This window comes from Nyctereutes procyonoides, unplaced genomic scaffold, assembly GCF_905146905.1.
Source record: "Nyctereutes procyonoides isolate TBG_1078 unplaced genomic scaffold, NYPRO_anot_genome, whole genome shotgun sequence".
In the NCBI taxonomy this organism is placed as follows: Eukaryota; Metazoa; Chordata; class Mammalia; order Carnivora; family Canidae; genus Nyctereutes; species Nyctereutes procyonoides.
Window position 1 is genome coordinate 58646738 of NW_026575046.1, and position 11261 is coordinate 58657998.

Below are 11261 nucleotides of genomic sequence, written 5' to 3' on the forward strand. Positions count from 1 at the left end.
ATATGCCAAGATGTATTTATCTATTCACTAGTTGATGGATATATTTGGGTTGTTCATAGTTTTTTGGCAGTTGTGACTAAAGCTCCTATGAACATTTGTATGCAGCCTTGGTCTGGACATATGCTGTCATTTCTCTTGGATCAATACCTAGGAGTGGTTATATGGTAAGTGTATGCTCAACTTTATGAGGCACTCAATCTGTGCTCCCAAGTGTCTGTATGATTTTCATTCCCACCAGCAACATATAAGAGTTCCAGTGTTCCACATCGTCACTAATATTTGGTATTGTCGATGGCCTACTGTGATTCCCTCTGCTGTTAGCTCACCTGCCCTGAGACCCTGAAGCCACTCTCCGTGGTTTGATGCATATGGTCCAGTCTCTACAAAGATCCTGCAGGAATCCAGAGACTGAGAGGACTCAGACCCTCCATCATGTTGGGTGTCTCTAATCCCATCGCTCTGTTGGTCTTAGAAATTCCAACATCCCAATGCACCTGGCTTCTCCAACCTTTCCTCCCCTCGCATATTGGCTTGTTTTTCTTTTTTTCCCTAAAGAGATATGCCAATAGGTGAAGGTCCTTCTCTCAGTTGGCTGGAAACAAAAACTCTTGCTCTTCTCTCTGTGTTCACAGGATCCTACCTCTTCAGATTCCCTGTCCTGGGTGAACAAGAAGGAATCACCGCCATCAGATGGGTCTCTAACCCTATCTCTATCCCAGTTCTGGTTCTGTCTCTCTGTGTCTACACCTAGCTATGTAGGTCTGTCTCAACCCGCTGACATTGTATGTGCGTTGAACCAGGGTCTCCTCCATGCAGGTTGCCATCAAGTGGTACCTATGCCATGGCGATGCAATACCTTTCTCCATCCTTGGCCCTAGGCGCTCAGGCCCACAGGGCAAGCTGTGGCTTCTCTCTGGTCAGACAAGGTGGACATCCAGGGAGACCAGGAACCTGACTGGCTCTGCACTGGGCTCCTGGCAGGAGTCCCTGTGGGTAACGTGGCCCTGTTCTGGAGCACCCACCCTTCATCAAGAGGACCTCATGTGTCTTAACCTCACATGCCATCTGTTACTCAGCCATACTGCCATTCTTATATGTTTCGAAACAGTAGGACATCTCTGCACACATGCTGTTCCCCCAGCCCAGATGGCCCTTCCTGCTGCTTTCCTGCTTAACCCTCCTCTTCATTCTTCACTGCCCAGGTCAAATATCATCCATGCAATGCTGCCCCACGCAGTCTGCCTGAGGTAGCTACCCTCTTCAGAGCTCCACGGTTAGTTCCCTCTTCTGCTACCACAGCCCCTCCCTCTGCCTCCCCCACTGGACCAGCGTATGCTCTTCATATCCACCCTCCCAGACTGGAGCTTGGGGCGGTTATTAAGAAGAATGGCTTGGTTCTCCCCATACGTATCACCCCTGAGACAGGAATTCTGATTATGAAAATGAACCCAGCCAAGGAAGTTTCAATGCATCAGCCAGGTTTCGTTACAGTTTTCTCTGAAGAGGATTTGGGGATTAGTGACTGAAGTTACTTCTGTACCACAACCAGCAGGCACACCTTTGCTAAAAAATTAATCATCTAACAAACACCCACCACCCCACTGAGTCATTGTGCTGGAGGGGCAGGTTCCAATATTTAGGAACATTGCTGCAAGCCTGATCCTTGGCCAGACCTTTCAACCGTGCCATTTAGGAGAGAGAAGCAAACCTTTATTTCAAAGGAAAATATATGGATTCGAAGTGTTTTTCCCCTGGGGGTACAGTATACATGACTGAATTTGAAGGATGTTTTTCTGCACAACTGGCATAAAACATTCCATATTTTCGCAACAAGTCCATGCATGACTCATCCAGCAAATGATTTATATTAATAGATACCCATTATCCGTTGAAAGGGTTTTCTGGATAATGTTGTGACCGAAGTTGATAATTATGCTACAGAATGCCAGGACTCTCTCCCGGAGTGGCCCAGACTTAGGACTGTCCTCTCCTCCCTGTGGCGCAGCTTTAGGAATTTGTTGAACATCAAAATATTACTTTTGAGTGTCCAAATGTCCTAAAATAAACTTGCCCTGCAGCATCTGAAGTGTTCATTTCAATTTGTTCACTCTTAAAGATATTCTGTGTTTTGGGGGGTATTTTTTCTTGTTTGTTTTTTTAAATAAAGCAGTAATAAAACATGCAACCAGACTTGTGTCTTAAGCCTGGGAGTCAAGCAGAGTCTCAAAAAGATATTTGCACACCCACTTGTATAGCAGCATGATTCACAATAGCCTGGAGTTGGAAGCAACCCAAATGTTCACCGATAGGTGACAGGGTAAACAAAACGTGCTATATATAGCTATATATATATATATATATATATATATATATATATATATATATCGGAATATTATTCAGTCTTAAAATGGGAGGAAATCCTGTCACAGGCTACAACATGGATGCATCTCAACGACATTGTACAAAGTGAAATAAACCAGTCACAGAGTGACAAATATTGTATGATTCCACTTATATAAGGTATGCAAAGCAGTCAAACTTCTAGAAACAGAAAGTAAAGTGGTGGTTACCAGAGGGGCAGGGGAGGAGTGGATGTGGAGAGTTGTTTAATGGGTATGAAGTTTCGGTTTTACAAAATGAAAACGTTCTGAAGATCAGTGGTGCAGTGAATGATGTGAGTATACAGCATATTGAAGTGCAGGCTTAAAGATGGCTAAGATGAGAAATTTTATGTCTTGCAATTTTTTTTTTAACCATGATAAAAAAAAAGTGGAACAGCAACAACAGCAAAACAAAGTCTGAAGGCTCTTCAGGATCACCTGGTCTGTCCTACTATTTTAAAAATGATACAGAGATCTGCCCACAGCTGGCCACTTCCTGTGCTCCAGCAGCCTACCTTTCCAGCAGTTCTGTTGAGTTTTCCTCCTCATCTATCAGGGAAAGGAGGGATCCAAGGTCCTGTGGTGCTGCCAGGGCAGTGGGGAGAGGGCCTACAAGGCACTTGATTCTCACCACTAGCAGTTTGTTTTTTTTCTCATACGACCATCAGCCTCCTGGGTGGTTCATTTTTACTGGGTACAAGTGTAGATAACTGTGGAAACAAGTCACATGCCCCTTTGAGTCCTGAAGAGGAGAGAAACCCAGAGTATTGCCAAAGAATGGCAGTGTGAGCATACCCAGTACCTGGGAAGCCTTTCCCTGTGCTCTGGACCTGGAGTCCCACTCCCAGCAGACATTGCCCTATACCAAGTCAGAGAGTTTCTGGCCTGTACATTGGGTTGTTTGTTGGCTTGAGTCTGCATGCAGACCTTTCTGCTCAGGGTCACAGAGGCTCTGCTGCATCTTTACAGCCTCCAAAATGTTCTCACTGCAGAGCTTTAGCACCGCTGAAAGTCACACGCTGCTAGGTATTCAAGGCCATCTCTGACCGGACCCTAGTGTACTTGTCCAGTCGTATCTCACTGGAAGCCAGCACTGCATAACGGCTTTAACTAGGGATTGGGGTCTGGGTTGAATTCCAGTTTTAACAGCCTTTAAGAAACCTCTCTTAAAGAGCAGAGATGATAGTATTTAGTGTGCGGGAGATATGATGAGATAATGCATTCCAAACCTGAGCCCGGAACCCTTACAGCAGAACCAGTCTTTGAAGCTCCTGGAACTGGAGCTCTTGTCAGGGCCACAGGTGTTCTCTGCTCCAGCAAAATAGGCACATTTATCACATCTAGACATGGTCTGTGCATTCCCACCTCTGCTGCTGTCTTATTTGCTCTTCTTCCTTCCTGGGCCATCTTCCCCAAATCTCACCAAGGCCCCGATCCATGCCACCCGCTTCTTGAAGCCTTCGCTGACCTTTCCAGGAGGCAAATGTCTGTAGTAGTGGTTGACTTGTATGGCTCTGGGCTATAATTAGCCATAAGGAAACCATGTTACCCGTGTTATAGGGTCTTGCTAAATGCATCTCCAGGGGTGGTGGAATGTAAGAAGATCCAGCACCAGAGATAAAGGCTTAATCTTTCTGTAGGCACTTTGGAAAGTTCTCTGAGCAAATTCCACAGTTCCTCTCTTCACAGGAATTCTGTGAGACTTCAGGGAGGTGCCTTTGTGACCCGTGTGTCAGCTACTGCAACTGTTAGGGAAGAAAGAGGCTTTTTGAGTATATTGAATGGAACCTTCTAGATGGCTGCAGGCTGTGTTCTGATTTATTCAGCAAATGGAACACTGGGTGCTAAGGTTGGCTTCCCTCTGCACCACCTTGGGTACATAGGGCTGACCTTTGCCCCTGTATTCCCTACCCATGTTTAGATCCAAAGGTCTAGGCTAATTTTCCTTTCCTATCTTCACAGCAACTTCTGCTTTGGAGTCTCTGGGGACTTGGGGTTCCTCTCATGGGAAATGATTCCAGTCAGCTTTGAGTAATTATTATCTGGTATATGATTTGCTCCTTAATCGGATTAGAAGCACCATGGGGAAAGGATTATGTTGGACAAATTTCTCTATGTGTGCAGAGCCAAGCATGGTATCGGCTCATAGTTGGTACTTACTGGTCTTGTGTTAACTCTTATCACAGTGAAGACAATAGCTACCAGTTGCCATACACTCACAACTGGCCCAGTTCTGTGTTTTACATCCATCATCTCAGGAATCTTCACGTCAGTTCCGTAAAGAAAGCATTACTATTCTCTGAAAGATGAAGATTAGAGAGGTTCAGTGACTTGGGGAAGGTCACAGTGCAAGGAAAACATAGAGATAGGGTATAATTCATTTCCACATAAATGGATAGATGCACGGATGGCCAAGTGAAACACATACCGACACATCAATTTCCACCTCACACCTGAAACCAGCCATGCAAGCCTGAGGACAGCTGGCCTCCTCCAGACAATGAGGCCCAGCATCATGACATGGTCTGCCTGTCTGGGGGCTGTGGTTTGTCCAGCCCCAGGCAGGTTGGGGCTGCCAAATTCATAAGCTGCCACACTGAACAAGATGATCTGCACTGTGGCTTCCCTGCCTTCTTTAGCTTCATCTTCATGGCTGGCATCAGTTTACTCTGTAAACTCCACGAGGACAGGGGCTTTCTCTCCCAGGACGGTGCCTGCACCAGGGAAGTGCTCAACAAATAGCCGTTAATATTTGTAAGTTGCTCCTTATATGAGGTCTACTTATATTTTCTTTTTTTTTTTAATTAAAATTTTTATAAAGATATTTTAATTTATTTGAGGGAGAGAGAGCAAGCAAGCCCACAGAGGGAGAGGGAGAGAGAGAGAGGGAGAGAGAGGGAGAGAGGAGGAGACTCCCCACTGAACAGGACCCCCAACATAAACCTCATGACCTGAGCCGAAGGCAGATGCTTAACCCACTGAGCCACCGAAGCTCCCCTTTTTAAAAATTTTATTTATTTATTTTTATTTAAATTCAGTTAGCCAACATGTAGTACATCATTAGTTTCTGATGTAGTGCGCAATCATTTATCTGTCGCCTATCACACCACATGCCCTCCTTCATGCCCAGTTACTCCATCCCCCCACTCCCCTCCCCTCCAACCACCCTCAACCTGTTCCTCAGAGTTAAGAGTCTCTCCTGGTTTCTCTCCCTCTCTGATACTTATATTTACTTAATGAGAGATTTGGAGGCTGAAGCAGAGGGATTTTACACAAAATAAAGTGGTAAGTAAACTTCCATGGAAACAAATGCATAAAAAGGCATCCTGTCTGCCATCTATCAAAAGTCTGTCTGTCTGTGCCTGGTTCTTTGTGTAAGCAGCCACGTGGGCCGATGAGCCTCCTCGGGGAGAGGCCTTCTCAGACCACAGTCTGTGAAGTGCTGGTGACACCATCTGGCTGTGAGAGGAAGCACAGCCTGGGGCTTAGGTGGCCTTAGAGGGGAGAAGGGTGCAGGTGCTGGGGAAGGAGGTGGGGTGCGTCCCCACAGCGCTGACGCTGCTACAGGTTTGAAATTATGTGATGTTAGCCTAACCCCAGCGGGAGGGACGGTAGCAGCCCCTACCCCGGAGGATCTGGCCCTGTGCCACACACAGCCTTCTGTGCACTGTCTGTGACTTAACTCATTTCAGTGTCACCAGGGCTAGTGGCAGCCAGAGGTGGGTGATCGCAGGTGGAATTATCAGAGACTGACTTTCCCGACAAGGAGGCCCCTGATGCTCTATGCCTCGCAGAGGACAGTATGAGCTGTGCTGATGGTGGTTGTGTTAGTGACCGAAACACTGGCTGCGGGCATCGGATCATGGCCATTGCAAAGGCTGTTGCAATCATTCTAATCGGAAGGGCAGCGTTATGACACGAGAGCAGGTTCAGTGGGTTAGACGTGCAGAGCCTCTGACAAGGACTTAAGCTCCCGAGACCATCCGGAGGGCACCAAACAGTGTCACGTTGAATGCACTTCATCTGCCCAGCAGAGAAATGGAACCCCACGACCAGCAGGCACACGACAATCTCAACAGCCAGGGAGGTCAGTTCCCTTCCCAGGGGGAAGGACCGTGGAGAAAGCAGCCAGAAGAACTGCGGTCACATTCCAGAGGCTGGTGCACAAGAATCCTGTTGAAACCCAAACACCGGGGATCCCTGGGTGGTGCAGCGGTTTGGCGCCTGCCTTTGGCTCAGGGCGTGATCCTGGAGACCCAGGATCGAATCCCACGTCGGGCTCCTGGTGCATGGAGCCTGCTTCTCCCTCTGCCTGTGTCTCTGCCTCTCTATCTCTATCTCTCTCTGTGTGATTATCGTAAATAATTAAAAAAAAAAAGAAAAAAGAAAAAGAAACCCAAACACCAGGGAATGAAGCATCCCAGCTAACGGTCACAAATAAATGTGTATTTCAGACTTCTATTTTTTTTAAGATTTTTTTATTTATGGAGAGACACACAGAGAGAGGCAGAGACACAGGCAGAGGGAGAAGCAGGCTCGCTGCAGGGAGCCCGATGTGGGACTCCATCCCAGGACCCCGGGATCACGCCCTGAGCTGAAGGCAGATGCTCAACCACTGAGCCACCCGGGCACCCCAGACTTCTTAAGGTAAAAAAAAATTGAGCTGCTTAGATTCATATGGATAAATTTTACTTTTTATTATTTTTATTATTTTTTATTATTTTTTAGATTTTTTCCTAATATTTATTTATTTGACAGAGCACAAGCTGTGGAAAAGGCAGAGGCAGAGGGAGAAGCAGACTCCCCACTGAGCAGGGAGCCCAACTCTGGGACTCTATCCCAGGACCCCGGGATCATGACCTGAGCCGAAGGCAGGAGCTCAACTGACTGAGCCACCCAGGAGCCCCTAAATGTTACTTTAAAAAAAAAAACAAACTATTTCCTTAGTGGGAAAAATTGCTTTATTTCTTTTTAATTTTATAGCATCCATGATCATTGTTAAAGAAGTTTAAGTGATCCAGGAAAGCATTAATGACGCCAACATTGAGCAACAGTCCTATGGCTCGGATGAGCGACTCTGGGTAGGTCTCTGTGCACAGACCCGCACACACACATGCACACAGGCCCTGAGATAGCACATCGGCTACGTCCTCACATATGTCTCTACGTTATTGCTTTTGACGGCAGAGCTATAGTCACAACAGAATGTTTTCGCAATGAATTCCGATAACACCCCTGGTTCTCTCCATCTACTCCTCTGTCCCAAATACACAAACCACTAAACACCAAATCAAAGCTCTCCTTTTGCAATCCACCCTTAAAATGGTCAGTCTCTGCGTCTATGTCTCTGCTTTTGGTGTTCAGGAAATGTCCCTCTCTCTGTTTTAAGGAAAGTTTCCACGCTAAGCATGGTAGAACCCGGGATGCAACCCTGCAAAATTCTGGAGTTTGTTTTGCCAGTTTTGTAAAACAAAACCCTTAGAGGGGACCGTGGGGGGCAGGCAGGGCTTGCAAAAGTTCCCTACACCTGGAGCCCCTCCCCTCCCTCTGTCCCTCCTCCATCTTCTGTCCTGCTTCCCTTGGTAGTGGTGGCACAGTCAAGCCAGAGGCCGCAAACCCCCATCACGTCCTTTCCTCCTCTTCCTGTTCACAGGGTTGCTACAAGGGCTCTGCTTATGCAGGGGGGAGAAATGATACGAGACAGAGAACCTTTATTTTTAGTTATGTGGATTCTGAGTCTTTTAAAACAGTTTTTGGAATAAGGCAAAAGGCCTCGATCCCTTTTACAGCATCTTTTCAAACCCCTGACCTTTCTCCCACCTCCTTCTCTCTGTCTGTCTGTCTCTCCTTTTTTTTTTTTTAAAGATTTATTTATTTATTTATTTATTTATTTATTTATTTATTTATTTATTAGAGAGAGAGAGAGAGAGAGAGAGGCAGAGACACAGGCAGAGGGAGAAGCAGGCTCCATGCCAGGAGCCTGACGTGGAACTCAATCCCGGGACTCCAGTATCGCGCCCTGGGCCAAAGGCAGGCGCCAAACCGCTGAGCCACCCAGGGATCCCCTCTGTCTCTCCTTCTGTCTCACACACATGCACTGACAGACACACATACCAAAATCACAGGGTCACGCAGACCTGCTACCACGGCCCCCCTGGTTGCGGGCATTCTAAGTGCTTTGGGCTTTTCATTACTGTAAACATATTTTGCTGGACAAATTTGCACTTACGGCTCTGTACAGCTTGATACATTGACAAGCGCCTTCTCATGCCTCACTTCCTTTGCAGGATCAGAGGAACAGCAGGAGCCACAGTGGCCAGAGGTTCCTTTCCCGACCTCTACCAGAATGCCTCAAGGGCTCAGAGCACTGTCTGGGGCCTACGGTGATGCTTCAGCCCTTGGAGGCACCCCGCAGGTGGCAGAGAGCAGCCACTGGTTGGCCACCTCCAAGCCACTCTTCAGAGAGCAGAGGAGGCAAATTCACTGAGCAGGAGAGACCTAGGTGGCATCGTATATGTGCTCACAGGACATATCACCGGGGATGACACAATTTAGGGAGGAATCTGAACTAGTATGTGGGATAAGATAGCTAAAATATGGGTAATCACTCTCAGGCAATCGTCTTCAGAGGCCATATTGAGCTGGGAAAACATGGCAAATAGCTGCTGTTTATTGAACACTTCTATGTGTTGCCCCATGGAAACCCCAAAACAACCTTACATGGGAAATCCTACAAGTGTGCTAGTTTTAGGGGAGGCAGTCATCTGGGACACAGAGAGGTTAGTAGCTTGCTTGCAGCATGTGGCTAGTAAGCATCAGGGCTTGGATTTGTATGCAGGTCCTGCTGAACCCAAAATTCTTGTTCTTAATCATTATGTTTCTTTCCGATTAAAAACCAAATTACTTGAGGGGAAAATCAAGTAGAAATTGACCAATCTTACTATCAATTCTTTTTGTTTGTTTGTTTTGCTTTGTCTCCCATCTTCATTGAGCTAAGAAGCTACATACCTCTCATTTTTTCCTTAGGTGCCCACCTAAGTCATTTACTTTTTCTTCTGGAGTTTCCAAAGCATTTGATGCTCTTTTAGTCTTGGTATTTTGTTACGTTTCGTATTGATGATCTATTAAAAAACAGTTTCTTAGATGACTTCACCATTATTCTTTTTTCCCTTCTTTCTTTTTTTTTAAGTAGGCTCCGCACCCGACTCACAACCCCGGGATCAAGAGTCAGATGCTCTCTTGACTGAACAGGCCAGGCACCCTTCACCATTACTCTTCATGTCGAAGGAATATCACGTAAGCACAGTGGAGAAGTTAGTCACATGTAAAATAACCACTTTTGAGAAGGAATTTGAATACGAGTGTGGGGGTATGAGGAGCAGTGCAGCTTTGATGAACAGCCTCCAGGGAACTTCTCTCTCATGATGAAACTTCTTTGAAACACTGGTATCTGCCCACTGGCCTTTCCCCCCACATCCACCTCTCCTGGAGAAGCAGTTTGGTAACATCCCCTCCCAGCTGCTGACTTGTCTCTGAAGGCAGACACACTCTGGCAACTTCATTCCTCTTTAAAGGGAAGCCTTTGGGAGTCCTTCTTTGGGCACTTCCTCCTGAACGACCTCGCTCTATGGCGCCCTGACTTTCATTTTTGTTTGCTAAGATGTTCATCTGAGTCTGGAGTCTTCTCTTGTGAAAACCTTTTTTTTTTTTTAAGTTTTTATTTAAATTCCAGGTAGTTAACATACAGTGTAACATTAGTTTCAGGAGCACAATGTAGTGATTCAACACGTCCATATGTCACCCTGTGCTCATCGCAGTAAGTGCCCTCAATCCCCATCACCTATTTTACTCATCCCCTCACTCACTTCCCCTCTGGTAGCCTTCAGTTTGCTCTATATAGTTAAGAGTCTGTTTCTTGGTTTCTCTCTCTCTCTCTCTCTCTCTCTCTCTCTCTCTCTCTCGTTTCCCCTTTGCATGTTTGTATTGTTTCTTAAATTCCACATGCGAGTGAAATCATATGGTATTTGTTTTTCCCTGATTAATTTTATTTACCATAATACTCTCTAGGTCCATCCATGTTATTTCAAAAGGCAAGATTTCATTCTTTTTTTTTTTTAAGATTTTATTTATTTATCTGAGAGAGAGAGAGAGAGTGAGTGAGAGACAGCACAAGCCGGGGGGAGAGACAGAGGGAGAGGGGGAAGCAGACTCTCCACTGAGCAGAAAGCCCCCAGTGGGGCTTGATCCCAGGACCCTGGGATCATGACCTGAGCCGAAGGCAGACCCTTAGCTGACTGAACCACTCATTCGTGTTTATGACTGAATAATATTCCAGTGTGTGTGTGTGTGTGTGTGTGTGTGTGTGTGTGTGTGCGTGACATCTTTAGCCTTTCATCATTCGATGGACAACCGGGTTGTTTCCATAATTTGGCAATTATAGATCTTGTGAAAACTTTTGAAAAGATTGTTTTTGAAGTCGAGGGCAAGCAAATTAAACTAAAAGTGGAGAAAATCTTCATGCCTTTGTGGACACCTAGAAAGGGGTCATAGAACACGGAGGAAGACTGCCCTCTACAGCTGTGGCTTGGGTAACACTGACTCCAGAGTTCGCACTACTAGGTGACATCTGTGGGACTACGTGGCCCGGCTGTGCTTTCCCTTGGTTATCTAATTTTCCTGAAAAGAGATTAATTGAGACCATGGAACTTTTTTCAGGAGAGGTAATTTCTACAGGAGAGACAATGCTGAGCACTTCTTCCTGATGGGCTTAAGCAGATGGCATCATGAGCTCAGTGGCAGCTCAGCCTGGCTCTAAACTACTCCCGATTCCTAAGACATTTGTCTTGGCTATCTTTCTCTAAAGATTTTTTTTCTCTTGAT